General features: G+C 35.7%; 1 protein-coding gene across 8 annotated transcripts in view; it reads left to right on the top strand.

Annotated features, from left to right (window-relative positions):
• The first annotated feature begins 1,803 nt into the window (after positions 1–1,803).
• Positions 1,804–6,715, top strand: part of SIPA1L2 (signal induced proliferation associated 1 like 2) — a 147,997-nt gene continuing 143,085 nt past the window's right edge. For 7 of the 8 annotated variants that reach the window (XM_034765105.1, XM_034765108.1, XM_034765106.1 and 4 more), the window contains exon 1: positions 1,804–1,868. The gene's annotated coding sequence lies outside the window, so the exon portion shown is untranslated. The remainder of the gene's footprint in view (positions 1,869–6,715) is intronic. The other variant, XM_034765112.1, reaches the window with a different exon arrangement.

The following is a 6,715-nucleotide window of genomic DNA, read 5'->3' on the forward strand; positions in this document are numbered from 1 at the left end:
AGGGGCAGGGTTAGAGGGGGCGTGAGTGCTCCAATAAGCACTGCTTCTAGAAACTTCTATCGGCTGAAGCTGCACTGTCTGCTCATATTGAAAACTCAGCTTATAGGCAAATAACTTCCTTCTGCAGTTTGATTCATGAATCAGGGTAAATGAATACTTGCTGGCTAAAATCATCTGAGAAATGGTGGGAGGGCAACTTTTTCTTCTTCTGGCTTAATAGGAAACAGTTAGTACTCACAGCTGTTCTTCCTTCTCCCAGAAAAATCTCTTGATCTGAGGATATGATTTTTTTAATACTGTTCTTTACCTTGTAAATCGTGTGTGTGTGTGTGTGTATGTGTGGTTCCATAAATGTACTAAAAATAGTCTAACTGAATTGCAAGTTGACGCATGAAAATATCGCCCAAATGAAGTAAATGGGAGTTTTGCCATTGGCTTCAATGGAGCCAGGATTTCACCCTACATGTCTATGTAGTCCAGCCTGTGTGAGGTCATATCCCAGTCCACTCTTCAACTTCGGTCGTTTAATCAAACTTTGGCATAGATAGCATGATAGAGCTGATTTTTGACAGAGCTATAAGAACAGTGGGAGATTTACTTTGTTTTAGAAAGCAGATTAGCCTTAAAATATCCAACTGCCAAAACTTGTATCATTTATCAAAATGCTGAAGCAAAATAATAGGGTAGTGGTGTCAATAGTCCAAGAAAAATCTGAAGTATTGATTCTGAAATTTAAAATAAACTTTTTTCCTTTCAGCAAATTTAAAAAAATATTAAAATTAAAAAAGTCCCTTTAGCACCCTTATTCTGTTTCTGAAATATTCTTAATTAAATTGATGTAGCATTGTGCTAATTAAGATAGTAATGTAAAGTAGAAATGTTAATTGTGGGACTATACCACTTGCTTGCTGAAAAGTTTATCGTTATTTCCCGATGAAACAAAGTACAAATTGAGCTACAATATTTAAGGTTGATTATTCTGGGGAAATGACAAGAAAAAATGTATAAAAGCACCTCTGTCAATAAGTGCCAAGAGTTTGGGGATCGGTACCTTGTTACCTTTCCAAATCCAAAATAAATAAAAAATGATTAATTGCAAACTATATTTGTGTGTGCTTCATAACTGATTACAATGCATCTTGACATAATGATGATGATCATAATAATTGGGAGGTGGGGCTCACTAAATCACTTTGTCATCTTTGATTTCCTAAGTGAAGGGGGGGAATCCAGTCCATAAGTCTGTTTAATAGGAAAGATGAGGAGTTTTTGTATGGTTTTGCTTTTTATTTTTAAATCTTCTAAAACTGCTGCAATAGATGTTATTGTGATTGCCATCTTGGATTCCTTCCAAGGCCAAAGGGAAACATGATTATGACTTAGAAAGCTTTATTTATTTTTTTACCTTTTGTGAAATTGCACTTACATTAGGCAAAATTTTATTGTTAAAGTGTATAGCTTCAAAGTTATATACTGTGTCTTTGCTTTAATGTTTATTTTAAGATAAATGTCTCTAGCATTTATCTGTGAGTGGAAGAGACTATCGGTGAAGTACAAATATAAGGTCTAATTCTCCATTCATTTACACCTGTTTTCTGGTAGTGTAACTCCATTGACATGAAAGGAATTGCTCCTGATTTGCATCAGTGTAAATGGAGAATCATTCCAAGAGTGTATTAGCATAATTGCTTAATTATAATTTTTTCAAATAATCCAAGCCTTGATCTAACACAGTAACAGTAATATAATGGATTTTTTTTTTAGATATTTTATCATAGTTTTTTATCTCAGCAAGCTTTTTTTCATTTTCTGCCCTTACAGTTCACTTACAACCAAAGACTATACATGTGAAGAAAGAGCACAAATGAGTAAGTTCACAACAAATACTCAGTATACAGAAACTCATGTGTATCTCCATTAATCAAAATGAGGGGCTTCCCATGTCTCTTCTGCCTCCTGTCTAAATCTGCATATTAATCATGGATCATATTAATTATGAAGTATGGATATAAGTAGTAACCATTTACACTGTAGTTATAGTTTTATTGTAAATCTGATGTATAATAATTTGAGCCATTTTTTCATGAACTGGGTTCATAATTTGTGCATTGTACTGTTTTCAGTCCTTTTTCCACAGCTGCAATCCAGATAAGTGACTCAATTATAGTTAGTGTTAGCCTTAAAGATTCACTGATGCCTCATGGAAAACCTTGAAAAACATTCTATTTAAGACAATTATGCTTAAATATCACATTTTCTAAGGACATTTGCATGAAAACAGGCTCTTGCTAAAGGAGTTCATCTGCTCTTCCTGCATATTCCTCATTTGGAATAATAATCCTTTGAGATATCACAATTAACTGCTCTTGAGATTGTGATATCACACAAAGGAGTATGGCCAAAATTTTCCAACTTCGATAGCTAAAGTTAGGCACCTAAATCCCTATTTGAACACCTAAATGAGCACCCACACCCTCCACTGTGCCTCTGAAAATCTAGGCCATTTTGATTTAGGAACCCAAGCTGGAAATATCTGGTCTATGGCTTTAAGGAATAAACAGTAGAAGCAGATGAACTCCATCCATATAATGATTCTTAATATTAGTGGTTTACAAACGAGGGAAGAAGCAAATGGAAAATTATTTAATTTAGAAAGGTATTCTAAATTAAGACTAAATTAAGTTTTCTATATTTTCCTTGTGCCAATTTTTGTACAGGTGCTATCTTAAATAGTTGAAAGTTTAGGTATTCTTCCACTAACACTGTAGCTACCTTGATGTTACTCAGTGAATTGTCTAGTTTAGAGTCCTTGAGGAGAAAGGTAGCTTATAGACCCTCCCCTCTTTGCCTTTGCACCCTATTATTTCCATAGGTCGTAGAAGGATGGGTCCCAGGCCAAACTTGCATCCAAAAATGGATTTGCTGTAAAGTAGCTAATGTATTAACTGCTACATTAACTATACTGGCAAAATACACAACACTATGCTCTTTAAATGTGTTACTCTGAAGACTGAAAGCTGACCAGAACGCTTACTACTCATAGCAAAATGCTGTGTAGAAACAGTCAAATGCAAATCAAATGTCTGGTTGATCATCAGATCACATATTATTATTCAAATATTATTCACATTTATATTCCTATTTTATCAAATTGCACTTCTCATTTTTTAAGATTAGCACAGCCTCAGAATCACAATTCTAGAATTTTAATCTTGATAAATAGTACAAAGAGTAATTATGCATTCTTCTTAGGGTGATAAAATTCTCTAATAATAGGGGCAGATTTCCAGTTTCTTGATCAACAAAATGATCTCAGAAAGGCCCCTTATATCATTCATTTCTGTCTATCAAGGCTGACATGAGGCAGGGTTACCAAGCAGCCTCCTTTTGACAGGGTAGTCCAATAGTACAGTTTTTATTCATTGCTCTGTTATTGGCACGGGACCATTTGTGGGCATATATCCAGGTCCCCAGGAAACTTGGAAACATTCCACCTTAAAGAGAACTGAAACTGTGGCTAACAAACCAGCTGCTGTATTGAGCTCAGAAGGAAGTCTTTGTAACTCTGTGGAAGGAACTTAAGTTATTTGCATAACATCCAGCAGCCCTAGTGCAGAGGATTGGCACAAGCACAACAGCAGGGTAGGCATCCAGTTTTATCTTTTGACCATGTTTGGCAATGGCTCTCTAGCTGAAAAACTAAGGTGAGGAGGAAAAAGGGAAAAGTGAGGAACTTGACCTAAAGGAGTGTGTGTGGGGTGTTCAGGGATGAGGAAGATATTAACAAGTATTTTTTTAGGGGTGGGGCGGGGGAGGAAATCTGTTTTAATAAATGTTATGCCTTGTAACGCAAACAAAAGCAAGTATAATAAATGGTGTAAGCATTAGTTATAACTGAGGGATGTACGTAGACTATTTTGTCCAATTCTTTTTTGTGGAGAGAGAACAAATAGAGCAAAGAGCAATTGATGAAAAGCAAATGTAGGAGAGGGGGAGTGATGCCATAGAAGGTAATACAATCTCTTAGTCATCTGATCTTTTTCAAACAGAGCATCTTCTGTATTACTGAATTATGAATCTATGGAATATTCACTACTAAATGTACACACAGCCTATATCAGTGGTTCTCAACCTATTTACCATTGTGGCAGACATATGCAGTGTTTTATGTGTTATGTGGGCTGCATCCACACAATATATATACTATCTGTATGACCCTGAGGATGCTACATGGGCCGCAGCTGTGTGGTGATTGGGCCTTAAGTGTCCCATGGGTTGAGAACCACTGTACTATATTAAAAATAGAGGTTATGTACATTAGTCCAACTATAGATTTTTAAAAGGGCTGCCTTATTTGTTCATATACCTTCATAAGTGGTTCTTACAAGGGCAGTTTTTTCCCCAAATGTTGCTGTTTCCAATAAAGTGTTAATCAATAATTCAGTGCCAATTTAGGCATCTCCTTGGTTGACCGACACACTAGTTTTAAGGTGTTCACTGCTTCATAAGTCAGAGGAGGGAATAAGTGTTCTTTAAAAAAAAAAAAAAAAAAAAAAACACTGGATACAATGTGCTATTGCTTTAAAATGAGTGTACACAAATATTTGTTTCCCTGAGAATGGGTTGTGTCATACCTTCTGTGTAACTGGAAGGATGTTAGAATTGCCACAATGGTCAAGTCTTTTTGAAGTATGCTTTCCTCCAACTATTGTAGGTTGATATCAGATGGATCAGGAGGCATGGCCTCAAAGCCTCTCAGGTGATGGAGAGCATGGAGCATCAACACTATGGGATCCCATGGTGCATTTACTAGTTTTTGAACTAAAAGGGCAGAAGGAGACAATTATGTATACAGACATAGTAGAATTGTCCCAGTTCAGACTTCCATTTAAGGAAGTCACGCATCTGCTAGGAGGGGATAAGGCTGGAATGGAGAAACGAAACTTCCGTTGTTGAGATCATTGAGAGAGATAGAGACTGATCACTTCCTCATGCATCAAGAAATTTATCTGGTGCTGGGAAACGTCTTGAGGAAGGAAGAGCATATGCAGAAAAAGTGGAAGCAAACTGCTGGCATAGATAGTTAACATAGTCGGGGGGGGAAGGGTACTGTGACACTCAGCTTTTAAAAAGGTGTTTATTTTTTTAAATGAGGAAACTAGTCAAAAAGAACATAAAACCAAAGCGGGTTGTAAACTTTGCAGGTGACTCAGTTGTTTAGGTGAGTGAAGCATAGAGAAGACTGTAGAGAACACGAGAGGGATATAACAAAGATGGATGAACAGCGGATGAAATTCTGTTGTGTTAAATGCAAGGTGTACTGCACATAGGAAGGAATGACTTGGACTACTAATATACATTACTGGGTTTTAAATTAATTGAAACTATGTGACAAATCATGGCATCATTGGACATCTCAATGTGTAGTGGCAGTCAAATAAGCCAACATTGTTGGGGGAGTACAAGGAATGCAATGAAAAAATTACAGAAAAGATTATAATGCTATTTTATACAAATCAATTATACCCCTTCCCCGAAATGGTGCATCCAGTTCTGGTCACTATACAAAAAAGATCTAGCTAAATTAGATGAGAGGCATGATCTGATGATGATTTTATTATTTGTATTGCAGAAGCACCTAGAAACCCTATCCTTATTGTACTAGGCATATTATACAAACATAACGAAAAGACTGTCCCTGCCCAGAAGAGCTTCTATTCTAAATAGACAAATGGAAAGACTTTCATATGAGCAGAGACTGAAACATTTTTGACTGTTCAGTTTACAGAGGAGATGAATAAAAGTTGACACGACGTTAGCAACAGATGTTATAGAAAGAGTAAATAGGAACAACTACTTTACTTTTTTCTCATAATACAATAACAAGGAACTAGCTAATGAAATTGAAAGATAATATGTATAAAATGATTTAAGGAATACCTATTTTTACGTAATACATAATTAAGTAGTGGAACTCAATGCTACAAGATATCCTGGAAGACTAAACAGGCTTGTTTAAAAATGGATTATCCATTTATATGTATAACAAGAAATTACATAGTTACATGAGCTAGGATGACAGCCATTTAATTTTTTTTTATATATAGGGAGGTATTTAAAGCTTTGTTTCAGGGTATTTAAACCACCAGTAACTTATGGGACATAGGAAATAGCTTCCCCAGGGGCAGTTTATTCCAAAATTATGCACAGTAGTGGAAAATTGCACCTTTCTCTAAAGCACCTGGTACTGGCCATTGTCAGATATACGATACTGTAATAGATGGCCTATTGCTCTGATCTGATGTAGGAATTTCTCCGTTCCTAATTCTTGCTGGGAAAGAGAAGAATGGGATTATTACAGCATAGTCTTTTCTCATTTTATATTTATATTTAGTTTGTATGACAATTTAAAAATATTTGTGATACCCTTCAAAAAAACTAGGTTGAATAGATTTTGATGAATGGTTTTCCATTTTTAATGTGCGAATTGGATAGATAGTGTGAAAAACCTAATTTACAGCCACTTCAAAGAAAATAGAATTAATCTTCACAGCATAAGTGGAGTTTCATATCATTCCAGATATGCAAAATTGTTTTTGGAATATTATTTAAGTAGTTGCAAAATGCAAAGTAGGTAGAGGGGTTATGATGGGATGTCTTAATCTTATTTGATTGCTTTACTCTGAGGGGCGGGGGGCTGTAATAGATGGCCTAT

The sequence above is a fragment of the Trachemys scripta genome, chromosome 3, assembly GCF_013100865.1.
Source record: "Trachemys scripta elegans isolate TJP31775 chromosome 3, CAS_Tse_1.0, whole genome shotgun sequence".
Classification (NCBI taxonomy): Eukaryota; Metazoa; Chordata; order Testudines; family Emydidae; genus Trachemys; species Trachemys scripta.